This window comes from Passer domesticus, chromosome 3 (genome assembly GCF_036417665.1).
Source record: "Passer domesticus isolate bPasDom1 chromosome 3, bPasDom1.hap1, whole genome shotgun sequence".
NCBI lineage: Eukaryota > Metazoa > Chordata > Aves > Passeriformes > Passeridae > Passer > Passer domesticus.
The window spans coordinates 41700018-41716358 of NC_087476.1; the positions used below are offsets into that span (position 1 = coordinate 41700018).

The 16341-nt window shown below is 35.6% G+C and overlaps 1 protein-coding gene across 2 annotated transcripts in view; it reads right to left on the reverse strand.

Annotated features, from left to right (window-relative positions):
* Positions 1-16341, reverse strand: part of ASCC3 (activating signal cointegrator 1 complex subunit 3) — a 251099-nt gene that overhangs the window by 25356 nt on the left and 209402 nt on the right. The window lies entirely within an intron of this gene.

A 16341-nucleotide genomic window follows, 5' to 3' on the forward strand; every position in this document is an offset into this window, starting at 1 on the left:
CTCTTTATTTAACTGGCTTCTCCTTCAAAGATATTTTAAAGAATATTTACCAAGGAGATTTTTTTACTTAGTTTTGCTTTGCAGTTTAAAGTAGCAGAAAGAAGGAGGATCAGCCAAGTCAGCCCAGACCAACTGGTACCCCTGTAAATGCATTTTCCCTAATTCTTCCCCAGCACATGTTTTATTTACATCCAAAACACTCCTCTTATTTTAAACAACTTGCCTACTTAATTTCCTGTTTGTGATCATTGACTGTAAGTAAGTGAGGTTCATTTTCTTATCTGCATCATGTAGGTAATTAAAGGAAATTGAGAATGGGTAGTGAAGCTTTTATACGACTGAGAATGAAGCTGAATGGAGGGCACCGAGGTCAGCAGAGTCCATTATATTTTTATGTGAGAGGCCGGTGTGTCTGCCCTGTCCTTGTTTGCTTAGTGTAGGCTGGACAGACTACTAACTGCAAATCTGTTTCTCTGATTTGCCCAGCTGTCCTTGAATAAAGACATCTTCCATTGCAAAACGTTAAATGACAGTGATTGACAACTTTGTGATGAACTCTGCTTGTAACCCCCTGCTACTGTTTTCAGGTTGCATAAGAAAAGACAGAATAAAGAAACATCCTTTGTAATCACCTCAAATGGGCCCTGCTGTTCACTCAATATTTTTTCATTTTAGTTTCCCTTTTCATTGCAAATCTCAATCTGTTCTGTAAAAGCTGTAGCTTCAACTATTCCACACAATATATGATATATATTGTTTTAGTACATCATATCTGGGCGCCGTTCTTACTTCTATGGGTGAGGAAACAGATCAAACTACTTATCAATCATTAATCTTCATTCTAAAGTCAAGAAACTTAATACAAGCTTCCTAGTTAAACCACAAAGCACTTCTGTGCATTTTTCACTTTCCCTTCTTCTCCTCTTAAATCAGAGCTGTTGCAGGCCATGCACAAATACAGGTTTACAAGCACCTACACAGCTAAGCATAACTTTGTGTATACCAGGAGATAACCAGGAATTTTAGCTACAGGTTCTGCAACCCTGCATTTGGTAGTCATGTCACATCTCTCTCTCCTACATTTCTGTGATGGACTTTCCCAATAATGTCTCCTTTTGGGCATTAGAGACTGCTGCATCAGTTCAAGGGTGTAGGAGTCATCTCAGACTTACATTTCCACCTGCATGCGACACAGGTTGCTCGTATAGGAGACAGTAACTCGCACTGCCGGTGAGAAATGTCACACACAGACCTGCATAATCTCCACAGTTACATTTTACAAGGCCAAAGGGCTATTCTGGTAATTGAATTCTGTTTCCTGCATAACAGCAGCCACAGAAACATCTTAAAGTCCTGTCTACAACATCATGCTCCAAATATGCAGCTTACCATCACCCTTTATTTGAACTATTAGAATAGCCCTAAAAGGAAACAACTCATACTATTTAAAAAGACATCTTTTGCAGTTCTGTGGTACTATCAGGCATTTGAGGAGCCAGACCAAACTAAAATTTAAATAAGGTATCCAACACGGATATCCAATACTGTGCTCTGCAGAGTCCATAGGGTTACAAGTCCCCCAGATTTTCTTTCTACCCACAAGAAGTTCAGCTGAAATTACTGATTTATAATGAGAGCTGAGCTATAAACTTATTCCACATTTAGATCTACAATATTTTAAATCTTGAGTAAGTACATCTTGCCACTTTGTCTACAGCAGAGGATACTTGTGGACCACGGACAGAAATGGAATCAAGGTGAACTACTAAAGCAAACTTGAATATTTTAAGTGAAGCTCAGTCATGGGAGCAGTAAAACTTCTAAAGTTAATGAGTTCTAGACTTTAAAGAGCAGTTGATTAATTTGTAACAATGACGGTCTAAACCAAACCAAAAATAGTTTCTCACATTCCAGAGCTGAACCAGCAGACTTTTCTTCAGCAATGTTATTGAAACTGCCTTAGAATTGACTGTCTGTATGGTCCTTTCCTTTATATAGATACTGTGAACCCAATCAGTATATTGGGTTCTCACCATATTTTCAGCTTTAATAAACTTGCAACATATTTTGCTCTCTTTCAAGTTTCTGATGTCAAAAGAAATAAGACAAAAGAACTCTTAGAACATTTTGCTAATTTAAGTATAAAAAATACTGCAGCAGAGTAGTACTAAAACTAAATACTAACATAAAAAAGAGAACATACGAGGATAATTTTTAGCTAGTTCAGTAATACCATTCTTTTTACCTGAAACTTGATTTAAATTACATAAACTTCTGTAATAGTGTAAATACATGCTGAAGTACTGCAAAAATTATATATTTGTGAACAGTATTAATAAACTACAATAAACAAATGTGGGTGATTTTTTACAGCTGTTCTGCAATTAACACTAATAATGCATTATGCATTTTTGTTCACTGCTACCAGAAGTACAATGGTATGCCAATATCCAACTTACTTTTCCAAGTGAAAACAGCATATTTTGATATTTGGAAAACTGGATAGGTGAATATAAGCTCAGCAGTAATATTATTATATAATTGGCTTTTTTCTTTTGATCCACTGTACAAAGCACTCTAGTGCAGCATCCAGACCTGCCACATTGTGCCACACTGTATAGGAAGATGCTGAAACACAAAATTTGAAGCAACCTGTACTTGTCCTCTCTTAGGTGATACCTACTTACCCCTAATATAGGATAGAGAAAAGAAGCATGGTCAAAAGAGAGAAATAACAAGGACTGATAGTTTGTGAATAGCTAGGTAACATCTGACTTAGATTCAAAATTACTAAATTTTTCTTTGAGGGTACTTGAGCTTCTGTACTTAAAAACATTTGAGATTATATTCCAATTTTATATATATACACATATGTATCTCCACTCATGTGCTGACAGAAATCTCATTTAATCCTGCTACCTATATCATAAGGAAAATTTAAAAAATGGGTTAACTAAAGCTCTCAAGCTAGTCTTCCTTTGCCTATGATTTTCCCAAGAGAAAAAGACCATATTACGTGACAAAGGAATGGCACAATTGTAAACTGTGAACATTATTTAAATTAACCAACATATCTATAATATATTTTATTGTCACATTTTTGAGTGTGAGTTTGATTTATAAGGAAAGACATTACATTTACACAGATGTATCCTGACAGGCAGCTAAAAGATAATCAAGCTTACATTTATATTCATAAAATGAATAAAGGTGAGGAAACATGAGCTTTAAAAAAGAGGGAAAAAAACCTAAAAAAACCCAAAACCAGACCAAACTTATAAGTGTTTTTTCAGCTCATACAAAAAAGTAATGTAGATTCAGAAACAGAATCAGAGAAGTACTTGCTAGAATTACTGCTCTGAAAAGTTTATCTTTGTAAGTGATTCCATTATAAACTCCTATTTTAAGGAATTTATTGGTAGCCTCTAAACATATATGTTTTGGTCTTGCTTTTATGGGACATAATTTAAACTTCAAAATGCTTGGGTGTTTTTTTTCACTCTTAGATATAAAAGGTCTGTGACAATATTCCAGTTAAAAGACACTTACAACCATATGTTACTAGTTACAAGTTTTAAGAACAAACACTACATGTGTTTTCAAAATTCGTATAATAGACTAAAAGGGAAAAAAAATAATTTCTGCCAGTTCACTCTGTTTTATGCATGTAAAAATAAACTTTTAAGACAAACTTTTCAGAAGAAATGCTCCAGATTTTCAAGGCAGGCTGGCAGCCTCTGCTAAACCACAGAGCAGGCTGAGGCTTTGTAGAGATCTTAAAAATTGGCGAACATGGTTCAAAAGAAGACAACAACACTTTTCAGGCAAGATTAAAATATATTTGCTACACGATACTGTCACTCATCACAGACACCATGTTTACAAATAAACTCCTTGTCTTCATATATTGTACAACATCTCCCCATCAACTGCATGTGTATGTCACAGAGCCATCAAACTGCATCCAGCATTTCAGAGCCAGCCCTCAGTGCAGTTCCTTCCCCCTGGGGCCTTCCCATGCCTCCCTTTCCAGGGCTGGTGGCTGTCAGGGAGCAAAGGCAGAATGCAGAGCCCTGTGCCAGCCCTGAGCCACAGGGCACAGAGGAGTCAGAGGCACAGCCTCCAGGCAGCAGCTCCCTGGCTGTGAGAAAGGGGGTCCCCTCTCAGGCACCGGGGACCCTCACTGGGGACTCTCTCTGTCCTGACCCTCCCCTCCAGCTCAGGTTATAGGGAAATGCTCCAGTCACTTTTTTAACACCCCATCAGACCACTCTTTCCCCTCTGGAAAAGGAGGGCAACAGATGCATGTGATGGAGAGCATTGTCCAAGGAAAAAGACCTGCTCAGTATATTCGAAAATAAATAAAAACTTTTAAAATGTTTTATTCAATTAGTGTTTAATGCACTTTTAGAGATAATAGACATATATTATAAAAAAAAAAGTATGAATTCAAAGTGTAACATTAACCCAATTAACTGGGTAAGAGCAAAACAGTGAGGCTGGGCTATTCTGGGCTCTGTCTCCAGATTTAAGACTCAACAGAACAAACACTGGAAATTTCCAGTTGGACACGAGAAGTTGAAGAGAGAAAGTTGTAAAACCCATCAATATGCAATTATGCAAACCTGTTATGTTTTAAACATTAATTTGTAACTATCGTTCATGATTTAAAACGGGCCCATTTCCACCAGGAGACCCACAAACATGTTTTATAGGAACATACAAGTTAGAATTGCTTACAATTCTTAGTTCTCATGTTAGTGATTAGAGATATTAATTATTAATTAATATATTACTGTTAATATGCAATATATTAATTGTATTATCATACTTTTAACTTTAAATAGACAAGTGCTTGATTTTTGCTTTTAAATAGCTGCATATGATAAACACCACAAATTTTACAATTACAGACATCATAAAAAGCACAACCAGGGCAATGAAACAGTTGAGTGATCACTTAAAAACACCCTAAAGGGTTTAGATTTCACAAGTTCACCTCTTACTTAAAACATCCAAACTACAAACTGCTGATGACATTCCTGATGACCAGGGGTCAGGAGTCTGAAAGACCTTTGCCACTGCTCACAGAGCAATAGGAGGTCAGCAATATTAGCTACCAGTAGCAGAGAGTGACCTGGCAGATCTGGGAACTTCTAAACTGCAAAGTTAAATTACACACCTCCGCCTCAGCATGGAGTTGATAAAAGAATATGCAAGCATGCTAGCATACAGGAGGGGGAGGATTATTATAAAGTAACAATGATTTGACATGGGAAAGAATTTCTTAGGACTTCTGTACTAATTTGAATGTTCATTTTCCTTTTTTTTTTCCCTCTAGCTTCCTAAACATATTAGAGAAGCTGAGTTTCAGTGTAGGGGAAGACATAGTAATAGATAATACAATCACTGGAATTTTCTTACTAATGTTGAAAAATATCCTCATAGAACATTCTATTTCAGGAAATTTTCCTATTTAAGTTACATACTTTACTAAAACATTACAACAAGGAATGAATTCATGGTTTTAAGTCCTACCTTTCACATTCCTTATTTCATAAAGGTTATGGTCACAGTCATAATTCGGTCCTACTTTTTCTGGCCAGTCCTAATAAAACCAGTTCTAAAAATACATTTTCCCTGAATGTATAGGTACTTTCATAGTATTAAGTACAACTTTCATAGATGTGGCATTAGTTCGCTCTTAGGTTTTTGAATTAAATTATTGCTTATAAGTATTCCTGTAATACTTGCACAGTTTATGAAAAAATAAATGCGTAAGAAGACTAAATTAGGACAAAAATAAGAGCAAACATCTGGTACTGAATACACATTATTCACCTAGAATAAGATACTTTGACCACAGCAAATAAATATAAATGGAATGGTACAAATTCCATTTATAAAGTGAATTTTCATAATGTGAGAGAATTACCACATTTTATTGCTGTAAATGGTATATTAGAGTTTTTGCCTCTCCAAAATGCCTGATTTTTCTGATTATTTCTCATGAGAATGCTTCAAACCTGCACATTTTGAATGGGTTATCATGCTCAATTTTTTTAATCTTAAAACCTAGATGGGGCAGTGACCCACAGCTTACTTTCCCTGTAATCTCAAGTCATATTATAGGAAAGATTTAAATTGACTGGTTTTGGCTGTACTGAAATGAATTGTATTGCACTACTACAGAACAGCTTTTCAGTGCATGAACTCAGTAATCTGCTAACAGGAAACTGGGAAAATCTCTCCGAGTATACATTCAAAAGTCTCATTGTCACGAGAACTCAACTTCAGATCCATTTGGACGTCTGTCCGCATTTTGAAATTGAGCTTGGCTGTATCAGCTGGCCCAACTGCTGACTGAGATGATGATAGCAATAAAAACTGGAATTGCAAATCCTGGCACACAGCTTTCCCTGGGAAAGCGATCAGTCATTTTCCATCTTTGGCTTTGATCCTCCATTGGGATCCTTCAGCGCAGAGCCCAGACCCAGGGAAGAAGTTAACAGATCTCTGCATTAAGCTAATGCCACTCCGCATGGAGACAGGAGTGAGCACTGCTAATTCTTTATGTGAAATGGGGCCCCTACATACTGTATATGTTAATGGCAAGCTGTAAAAGCTCTGTGTGCTGAAAACCAGATTTCAAATCTGCTGACCTGTGGCAGGTCCCCTAGTGGGGAGCCACAAACGCACACTGCTGCATTTTTGTACTGGATTAAATTCCGGATCTAGACTACTATGTGACCAGAGACAAAAGGGAATAGAAAGTTCACAGGCGTGAATACCTGTCATCATGTGGTGAAATGAGTAGCAGCCTGTGCTCAAGAGAGGCTCAAGCCCAGAATAACAGAAGAACAATACAAACTGGCAGAAATATATGGGAAACTTGGAAGGTGCCTACATGTGCAATGTCTTTTCAGCAAGCCAATGCTACTGGTCTCACTCTGAGCACTTTTAAATGAAAATAGTTTAATATAATAATAAAAACCCACAACTCTAAGAGGAAATGACAGCTGTTGCAAGTAAATTTCAATAAGGGTAGTTCCCTGCTGATAAAAACTGGCACATCTCCATTCATTTCAGTGCAACTGTGTGAATTAACATTGCCTGAAAATCTAACCCAATGTTTTGAACAACTCAAGAGCTACAAGGAAATACATAGATGGAAAACACTGGTAATTAAAAGGGTGAGAAAGAAGGGTAATTACTGAGGAAACAAAAATGTCATTAAAGGAAAAATGTGTGAAGTCTATTACACAAATAGACAACTTGCGAGTGTTTTGGGATGCTTGATTTGAGTTCTATCAACATTTCTGTTACAAATGACAACAGGTCTGATAACCAAGAATAACAGAAAAAATGCCCTTGTACCACAGTGGACATGCCATTACCAAAATAGGATGCACCACGCATTACCAAGGCAAAGCTAATTCTTTTTCGATGGTAATTTTTCTTGGTGATTGTCACTGCACACGAATTTGTGAAAACACTGTAAACTCAGTGTTCCTACACAGACATGCACCATGTCTTGCCTACATGTAAATAAAGTCATCTCAAAAATAAATAAAATCTAAATAAAGTAATCTAAAATACACTGTAAGATCTGTATATAAAAAAAAAGTGGAATGATAGCTGATGATTAAGAGAGTTGAAGATATTTTGCCGCTGGCATAAAGTTTTAAGAACTTCTTTTAAAAGACAAAGAAAACAGAGATTTTCAGGACCAGATGTCTAGGAAGATCCCATTTGGATTTGAGCTACTTAAATTTGCAATCATGTATTTATACATCTAACAGAGCTTCTGTTTCCCCTAGAATCTGAAAATTAACTAGCTTTGTAGCATCTTCCTTGATCTGCCACCCGTGCCCTGAGGATTAGAGACTCCACCTGAGCTTGTTTTACAAGCATAACAGAAAAAATTAATCTCTGCTGGCAGCGATCCCACTGGGATACTGATGAATAATGATATCCCTCTCTTGCTGCCCTCTCAGTCCACTAGAAAAGCCACTCTAACCCAGCAACGTGGAAACCGCTGAAACCATTCCAGCTGTGGATTAGCAGGCAGTCAAGCATCCATCTGTTCTGTGTGAATCAAGGGAAAGCAAACATGCATTCTTATAGCTAAAGAAGTATTAAAAATTAGCATCTTATATGACTGCATATAGTAAATATGAAGACAATCATATAAAAATAAAATCTATTATCTACACATCATATTGTTTATAATAGTTTGTTTCCTTAAGCAAATGATAAACCAGTTGAATTAATATCCTTAACCTACAAAATACTGTGCTTTCAATGATTTAGTATGTTTAAGATAAAATTTCCTAATACTGTATGCATTGGTGGTACCTAAAAATTTTTTGTTAAGAGACGTGCATGCACCCATTTCATAAGCAAGCACAGTGACATCCTGCCCAGAGGAATATTTAAGAGGCCTGTTGTGAGAAGAATTTTAGCTGTTTTCTCACCCCGTAAGGTGAGAGGAATACACTTGAGATATTTTCTCTTTCTGAAAACAAGCAGTTCCAGTAATCTCTGCTGGCTTGCTACTCTTTTCCATTGGATGACAGAAAGGAAAAGAGGCGGAAGTGGAAATGGGAATTTGATTTGGGCAACCCAATCAAATTGGTGATGTCTGATCTGATGCTTCCATGGAAAGAGGATAATGGCCTACTATAAATCAAGGAAAGCTGAATTTGAGCATTACCCCAGCAAAAAGTACTTAGAAAAGTGCATACTTTGACAGTTTCCACATACATCAATTCTAATACTTTGCTTGATGCCTGTCTTACATTTATTAAGTTTCAGAGGTGAAGAAAATGTGTAACCATTTGCTCTCTAGAAGTAACCTTCCCATTGTACAAGAAATTTCCAAATATATATGCAATTTTTTTTCAAATGCTTTCAATTTTTTTCAAATTCTAAGACCTTTTGGTAGCAAAAATCCCTCTGCAATTTCTTCTAACATTACAGGTAGCCTACCTAAGCAGCTGTGAAACAAAACATCTTGCAAATATTAGGCAATAGGAGGGGCCTATTTCTTAAATATTTCTGAATAGGAGAGGTCGATTTCTTAAAAATTCATCTCTGATAATACATAACATCAACATTTAAAGTAAAATTCAATTTCTGAAGCTAGACAGACCCCCATCAGGAACAAAACTAAAAAGAAAATGAGACAAAGAAAGAATCTAAATGCAAATAAGAAAATACAAGTGTCGGATACTTCATTAATGACTGATCAGTAATCCTCTTATGTTCTTTTTTTTTCTTTATCTACTATGCTAAAGGAACAATATATGCTGGATATCAATCTTGTATGATGTAATCATTTCAGCCAAACCAACCCTTATCCTGAAGTTTCTGTTCAAATCAGAGATCAAGCTACAATGTCATCCTCTTAAGAGTCTTACAAGCAATATTTTCTGTGCTGACTGAGAAAAGAATTTTTGTGCCTTTAAACAGCAGTCTGTATGGCCCAGTTGGTGTCTTTAAGTGAACAGTATTCTATGAGAACAAAGTTATCAATATGATTGTTAACTGTTACAACTTGTAGTACAATTGTATACATCTACCAAAGGCAAAGGCATTATCTAGAAGCCAATTAAGACAAAAGAATTGCAGAGTGCAGAAGGCCTAAATTTGCTTATCCGGCTTCAATTACAAACTGGGAGGAATAAAGCAGGTAGAACCTGAATTGACTTGCTAAATAGAAACTGAGCTTGTAAGACTTCCTGCTGGAGCATTTGGGACATGAGAACACACAGACATTGCTCAAAGCAGCCTTACAGATTATAAAACATGCAGCTTTACCATAATAAAGATACTGTTGAGAACTTCACTTCTGTTCCAACAAACACAAACATTATTTCAACAAATATATTGTCTATTTGAAAACATACAGCCACATGACATGACTGCTGAAAAAAGCCATTCCTTCTCCTGTATGAATACTCCTGTATGAATACACTCATGCATACAACTCTGCATAATTTGAAACCTTGCATGATGGTGGCTATGATTCTGTCAAGCAGCAAGTAAAAAAGAAATCTTGTGTTAAAAGAGACAAACAAGTGAGTGGTCCATGGTAGAACTGCATGCAGCTTTGAGCAGTCAGCTAAGCCAAGCTTGCTATCACTGAACTTCCTTCTACCATAGGCAAACACTGATTTGCCAGAGATGGCAGCCAATGTCCACCTTCACCAGACCAGGACAATGCTTCTGTCAGCCTGCCTCTCAGAATACTTTCCATTTGTATACACCAGTGTTTTGCTGCTATAACTGCATCCCGGTAAAGGAATTTATTTCCCCATTTTTCTGGTAGAAATGGTTATTAAAGCAGGTGTTCAAAATGGGGATATAGCCTGAGGCTACTGCTTTCTACTACCACAGCTATATACACTTCCAAAGTTTTTCCCTTGCATGCTGCACTACAATCACAGCAAATAAAAGAAAAAAAATGAAAAAAACTCCTTATAATATATCCAAGATAACAGTTCTTGTTTAATGGCTTTTTAATGGCATTTGTCATGGCAAATGTTTTTCAGAAACATTTAGCTACAACTTTAAAATAAGTTTTAATGTAGCTTTTGTGAGTATTGGTTCAGTTAGGTGTAATTTTTTTTTTGTTTGGTTGGTTTTTTTGTTTGTTTGTTTTGTTTTTCCAACAGGCGTATGATGACAGAAATTAAATAAGAAGATTTGATGGGGAAAAAAAGAGACCTATAAATTGGAAGTTAGAAATTCATGTATACTGGAGATGGAAAGGATTTGTATTTCCTGGTTTTGACTGTAATTCTTTCTTATTGATGCCATAAAAATGGAAGACTTATGCCATGTTGAGTTAGCTGTCACTGGTGAGCATTGTTACCTTGATTTACTAATGGACTGTGCTTTCCTGGGAAGGAAACCAGCATATTACACCTTCAAACGAAAGCTCAAACAATCATTTGGAAAAAGAAGACCAGGAAACAGTTGTGTCATGATGCTAGAAAAAAATTACTAAATTCAAGTACTACAGCAACATTAAAAACTGCTCCATCTACTGGAACTAGAGAAAAATCAAGACTAATTAAATGTGTGAGTATCTATATAAGTACTTTTTCTACTACGTACAAGATATTTTTGAATATACTGGATATAGATGATGAAATTTGGATGCTGTTGAAATGCACTGTAGTATTTTGTTTTGTTTTCATGAACCCCTACTTAATTTTAAAATTTAAGCTGTTAAACACAGTGTCATACCATCTACATGATTCAAGTGAGAACTGAAGCACAAATGCTTTAACATTAAAATCTGGAGAATATGGACTATACAAAAATTAAGTCAATTATCCAGGAAATGTCAGTGTTAAAGATGAACTTTATGCATTGAACAGTATAGATTTATTGTAAAGAAAAGACTTCATTGTAAGAGGTAACAGTTTTCTTCTGTTAAAAATACACAAAAATATTTATTCTATTACTAAAATATGAATAATGGCTGAGGCCACAGCACTGATGTTCATATTGTTGAGTGTACCATAGATGTGAAATCAGACATGGAAGTTCTTTATAGCCTAGCATGTAATAAATTGTTTCCATCTGACATAAATTTTACATTCTAAAATACTTCAATTATTGACACTGAAATGCCATATTAAAAAAGAATAACTTAATGAATATAGTTTTGCTGTTCTTTTATGCCTGGAAGAAAATCATAGTAGCACCTTTATTTTCTTCTAAATTAAATGCAAATATAATTTCACACTAACTGTAAACACTGACTGACTTAGGAAGAGTGATTTGATTTTTTTCTGAAATGACTAAAGAACAGAGACCCAGTTTTATATAATATCTTAAAAATTCCTAAAAGCAATGTTTCTGCTATGGCTTGCAGGGAAAGTACTAAACGAAACAGATCGCATCAGCTTCTTTTTTTGACAGTATTTTTGTGAGGCATTAATTCCTCCTTCCCTGGTGTTTAAATGGAGACCTGTTGAAAAGATGGTTTATCACTGAGTCAAAAGCCTTTGCACCCCCTTCACAGGAGACCAAATCAGCAACAGAATCCCCATACAGAAATAAAATAATTTTAGACTGAGAGTGTAAATACTCACAAAGAACTGCATATTTCCCTGGTTGGAATAGAAATTGCCAACAGTGATGAAGAGGAAGTAAAGCTACAGGTTAATTGAGTTATCTAGGTTCTCATAGTACAAATACCTAGCAGGTAATGAAAAACAGATAAGGTATTAATAACTATACTAATTTTCTATCTATGTATCTTGAATGGAGAGTGCCTGTTTCATGAACTTCCTCCTTATAACTTCCAAGTCTGTGATTCCAACAATGACAGATTTTCTGCTGCTAATTCCAAATTACTTAGTCTAATACAAGCCAGTGTCACCATATCTATTTTCAGAAAGAAATAAAGGGAAGAGTCATGTGGAGACCAAACTTCTATGTCTATGTTTGTATCACAGAAAGACAGACACAGATGTTCCACTATAACAAAAATACCATGTTCTCTCTCTAAGCTCCCTTTTCTAAGGAAAAAAACCCCCTCTCTTATTAACAGTTTACATGAAAGACAGCAGTAGGCACATGAAAACCAACCAGTTCTCTTTTGTAGGCAGAATTAAAAAAAAAATCAGGGACAACATGGAAATAAAACAAGGGATGAAAGATGGGAATGATGTTCTCCCCTTCACTGTCTGGTATGGACAGGTATGACGAATTTTTTGCTCTGTAAATATTAACCAGACAACAAGATAAATTAAAAATCACCAAAAATCATGAAACTAGTGGATCTAGGTGTCACAGCCCTGATCAATCAGAAAGACAGACTTTCTTTCCTCAAGGCACAACAAACTGCTATTTGATTTTAAAAACATTTGTACAGAAAACGACAAGAATTACCTTAAAGTATCTATCATCATTTTTTACCTAGACCTCTTTTTAATCTCTGCACCTAACTATCAGAATTAAAGGAAACAGTCTTTAGGCACCTTAGGGAAATCCAGCCTGTCAGTAATAATTCATGAACACTTTCTCATCAATAATACTTAATGCAAGAAGCACCATAACTCAACAGTGATTAAGCTCATTTGGATTACCACTGCCTAAGCACGGTTAGGAAAGCTTTAAAGAAAGCTCTATGGAAAAACATCAAACATTTTCTCTCAGAAAAAAACCCCACCAGTCCACTAGTACAAGCCAGTGACAAAAATAACTGAATGTGAAGTTCCACCTGCTAACTGCAAACCCAAGACATCTCAAACATCTCAGGTACAGATTTACTGAGAGGAGCAGGGAAACCACAAGGGGATTTTCACTCACCTAGCTGAATCATTTATTACTGTATATTTCCAACATTACTGTTGGGCTGTGCCATGTGCCATGCTCCTGTTCATGTTATGAATACTCAACCCCTACACCAGAATAGGGAAAAAAAATCATTTGATCTTGCAAAATTCTGGCAGATGATCAAAATGAAAAGATAAAATAAAAACAGAGAAAAGAACAGATACTGTGGAAGACTATGAGTAGTCTTCCACAAAGTGAAAACAAGTCCTGCTATTGCGTCTTTTTTGAGATATCCACCAACACTAGAAACTGAATGACTCACAACTACTTTTTCACGTGAGTTGTAAAGATTCCTTGATCATTCACTGGTGATCAACCCTGAATTTTCAACACTTCCATTCAACATGCAAAACTATCAATCTGAAACTCAAAATCCCTTAATAAAACTCAGATTTAACCCCCTTAATGCAATCCTAAATTTCTGAATTCTTGAACAAAATCTTGCTTTTTTCCACAGTTTGTTTTAAACAAACTTTTGCTACTCTCCAAGTTAATGATATATTTGGTATATATATCCCATTTGAAAAGCAAAATCAAGATTTACTTTCTTCTAATTGTTCATGTCTGCATTCCTTATATACATCACAAACTTGTAAAGATCTAAAGGTTTGTAAGCTTAGTTAAAACTCCAACTAAGAATACATGTTACATCTATGAAATCCTGCAACTGCATGAGAAATGCTTGGATGGCTATTCTCAAAAAACACAGTCCAAATTTGTAACTTGAAAACAGTAATCAGCAGAATAATCACAATTATAATTATTTTTGTAATGGTAATGGGCCTTTTTGTACTATAGCTACAGCTTTCAGTTTCAGCATCATTAAGAGATTCTTCAAATTACTTTTTAAACATCCTTTTCCCTCAGGATTTTCACTTATATCTAATTAGACTACTTACCCCATGCCATGTAATTCCCTATTGCCAAAACCGCTAAATGCTTCAATAAGAAGGAGGAGGGCAACAGTGGAGTGAGGCAGATGTAATGTCATTGGTTAACAATAGAGGTGTGAAGCAACTGCTGCAATTATAAAACTCATTAATGCGCAGTGTTTAGGGGGGAAAAAACATCTTTGGCAGTAACTGTTGAAATGGCATTTCTTTTCAACACTACATCAGATTGAAAAAATCCTTTCATTTTGCACCTTCAACAAGACAGAATAGTAGTTCCACTAGTAATTATGAGAATCAACATCCACATAAAAAGTAAGCAAGAGCTGTCAGCTCTAATGGCATCCAAAACTCGTAAATGCTTTTCATCTTTAAAATTGATACATGTGGCGCATTTTGACCCCTAAGCAATTTTATTTTTAGTCTCATTCCTCTTGAGATTGCAAATGGATAACTTACAAAACTTTATTATCTGGAAATTAAAAATTAGAAAAAATTAAAGCAAGATTAATGAACTTAAAATTTTACAATCTCTACCAAACATTAGGGTCCTAAGTTTCATCTACAATAGAAATATTTGCCAGTTACTTTTACAATTAATGAATGTACACAGTTCAAATAGACAAATTCAAACACTACAGCAGTAGGTTCTTTTTCCATCATTCCTCTCCCATATCCTGGTCATCAGCTAAGGTAGTGTTATGAAATGCCATCTCTGCTAATATTCTCAAACTTTCCTTACCAAATTTGCCTGGAAAAAAAATCCTGACATGTCTAGGTGCAGAAAATTTTCACTAGAGAGGAGATTTTAAAGAGACAGCAGCTGGAGTAAAGCTCTCTTCTTGAATACTCAACACTGTATTAGTTAACTTCTGTTCACATGTGGGTATTTCTTCTTAAAATTTCAGTTATTTTACATAACACATATCTAGGTATTGTGGATGATCACCATTTTGAATTGACCCGAATGCACTGAATTTCATTTAGTGTAATTGCAATGTTTTCTGGCAGCAGAACAACAGATACTGCAGGGTCAGTGATAGCAATTCCCCTATTTAGGCTGTCTAACAGTTTCCATTACTAAAGATTATTGTGGCCTTTATTTCTGAGCTGTAACACTCTGAATGTTTGCAGCAGGTGCTTTAAATTTATCAGGAAGAAAAGTCTCTGTACTAGAAAAGTGGTTTTCCTAGTCTCATAAAATGCTGATCAGGTTTTGTTCAGTTGCAAACTGTTGAATAGCGAATAGCACTATTTTAACGTCTTGTATTTCTCCTCAGAGATGTTCTGGCAGCATGCCGAAACAATAATTAATACAAAAGTAAGATATATAAATACTGTAAGACAGGACTTCAAATTTTAAAGGTAAGACTTAGAAATCAGAATATTACTGAACTTGGGTCACCTATATAATGTATTTAATGTAGCAGAGACTATAATCATATGGGGGTAGAAATAAGTTTTCCTGGATAATATTCAGGCACTTCTTGATTTGAAATACATTTATAGAAGTAGAATTATACTGTGTTGAAAAAGGAAAATCTGTAGTTGTAACTAGGTAAGTACTTAAAAAGGAAAATGGAGTAAACCTTGATTCTTTTATGGTGAGAATGTAATACTAACACAGGGCATCATACAGTGTGCCTGTGGCCTTGCATTGCACTTCTCTGCACACTCTAGATTAACTGTGGGAGATGCGGTTATTGCAGGTTATGACCTCAAGACTGGGAGGTGGCTGGGAAAAGGGAAAGCAGAAATTCTAGGAAGGAGGTGTTTCCCATATGTTTCCCCTACCCCTTAAAGCTGCTCTATCTTCCGGATTATCCCAGGACAAAGTGATGATGCTGCTACAGATCTAGTGTAAGCAGTCATTCCTATGGCATTTTAGTAATATACTCAACTTAGAAAAGACAAATATCAGATTTGTATAGATCCTGCACATTATAAAGGGATGTAAGAAGAGAAATAAGTGTATAAAGTAATTTTGATGTACTGATAAGATGAAACACTTGAAACATCAAAAATTATTCAGATATGTTACTCAAAACAATAAAAAAATTTAATTAGAGATTGGAGAGAAAGACTCTTCTTT